Genomic DNA, 2,541 nt, shown 5'->3' on the forward strand with positions numbered 1-2,541 from the left:
ACACCGGTTGCATAAGTATTGCGAAGAATCCAAGTAGCCACAAAAGATCAAAACACATAGATGTAAAGTATCATTTTTCTAGAGAACAGGTAGAAAAAGGGCTAATTAATGTGAAATATGTTCCAACAGGTGATCAGCTAGCCGATTTATTGACCAAACAGTTATCCACCACAAAATTCAAGAAATTAAGACCAGGTCTGGGTCTTCAAAATTAGCAAAATTAGAAATTAGCAAGTCAAAATTCAAGTGGATTCGTCAAAATTCAAGTGAACTTGTCAAAATTCAAGTGGACTCAGATTCAAAATTCTAAAATTGTTAAAAATTCAAGCCAAAATTTTTCATAATTCAAGTCAAAATTCTAAATTTGTTTGCAATTTTTTCGGTCTGGTGAGGTTTTTCTGGGTTTCCCTCATCCGTTGCAACAAATGTTGGACCTGCATGTTTTCCCAGTGAGCATCTATTAACAATGACATTAATTTTTAAGGAAGCGAATTGAAATATGACAATGTTGTAACAACAACATGAGAACAAAAATTAATACGTGTCTTATCAGCTGAGGTTTTTCACAACCTCCGGTGCATTAATTAGAAAAAGTCGATACACCGAAAAGCGCTGTTTTTATTTCGTCGATCCCTTATTTTACCCCTGTATCCCTACGGACTATTCTGCTTCATCCTCAGTCGGTCATGCCTCTTCATTTCAATTGCTATTCATCCTTCTTTGTGAGCTGCTCAAAAATCCTTGAAAATATCTTGCAATTCAGTAGACAGTAGCTACTTAGGTATGAGTAGGTGATCAGATGTACAACAGGAACATAGCAACGAATTTCACAAGCAGAAATCAGGAAATCAATGGAGGTCATGAAATTTGAGCAAAAATTCCACAAACAGATCTTAAAAAAATATGTACGGCTATAAACGTTTCTCGCAGGGACTGGCTCACATCTAAAGGGGTAGAGGGTAGACCCTTGGCCGGTCAAGGGGGCGGAATATGATATGCACCCCCTACGTGGAGAGGGGTCCAGTAAATTTTGGAAAATCAATAATAGACAAACAATGCGCCAAAACGTGATATACCGCGATGTGCGCATTTCCATTTTCGTACATAGTCTTTTCGCCCTACTTGGAGAGCAAAAAAATCGTACTTTGAAAATTTCTATAACATTTCTGTTATTACCACGTGAAAGAACGCAAAAAGTTGAGTTAATCACCATAATTTCAGATGTCTAGATGCATTCCATCATGCCTTCGGAGCCTTTCGCTTTATTGGAATTTGCAATCCTTCAAGAGATCTCGTACGTGCCAAGTTCCAGAATTTGCCAGAATTGTGGCATATTTTCCATTAAGATATGACCCAAAAAAACCATATCTTATCTAAGAACAGCCGAAGCCAGAATTCACTGTTCATCCAAAGAATTTGCTGAAGCTCATTAATTTCCTTAAGAAACGTGTATAATGAGCACACTGCAATAGTAATGAAAGGAAATAAGACCTGTCCTATGTAGGTCTTTGGGAGATTGTACCCTCTACAATTTTTTCCCTATTTTAGAAGACTCAAAATATGATTAGTTCCTCATTTTTTATTTGGAAGTTGCCGAATATTTATTTTCTTCAAAATGCCAATAAAAACCTCAGTACTTTGTAATCATAATTTGATTCATATCAATCGCTCTATCTCTTTTACATTAGCTAAATGGTACATTTGATACCTAAGAAAATTCACGGTAAAAAAGTATTTTTTTTATTACTGTATCTCAGTTGACATTAGCTTCAAATTCAAAATTTGTAAAATTCGTTTTTTCAAGGAGGGTTTGATTCATTATAATGCCTTGACCCAACCCTATATCGACGGTGAAACTACTAAACCACGTATCTCGGTTTGCGACGTCGCAGACTTCCTGTCATACTTTATTTTTTAAATGAAAAACTACTTAACATCCAGTCTTGAAAATTTCTGTGATTATTCCTCTTTGTGCGGAGAAAATTCCGTGAAAATTTCAAGGAATGATATTGATTTGGTCTACTTCAAAAAATCAAATGTGAGCGTAGATTTTTAAACACCGCAAACGAGATACGTGGTTTGGTAGTTTCACCGTCGATATGCTGTATCGACACCTAAATACATGGCTGTGAAAGCTTAGAATGCAATTTTCTCAATACTTAAGACTAATGCTATAAGCATATACTCTTTATACATATTTATTTGTGTATCAAAGAAAAGCGGAGTTATTCTGAGTAGTAATGATGTAAATCAAACTCCAATCAATTCAATTTTCCAAGGCCTCGTCTCCGGGGTATATTTTCCTGTAATTCAGTGCTATGAAAAGTTGCCTTAAAGAATGTGAAAGCCCTTTGGAGAATGTAGCAGCAAGAAGTCGCCAAAGTCTGTTGTGAGCAGTTAAATGCTATCTGTGGTGACAAGGCCCATCAATTCAAAGGCAGGGTTATGCCTTTCATTTACGAAAGAGCTTGATTTGATGGATGTTAGACACTTCCTTCTGTCAAGGGATAGGAGAAAAAATATTAAGGAAAAAAATTTGGA

The sequence above is a fragment of the Bemisia tabaci genome, chromosome 1, assembly GCF_918797505.1.
Source record: "Bemisia tabaci chromosome 1, PGI_BMITA_v3".
In the NCBI taxonomy this organism is placed as follows: domain Eukaryota; kingdom Metazoa; phylum Arthropoda; class Insecta; order Hemiptera; family Aleyrodidae; genus Bemisia; species Bemisia tabaci.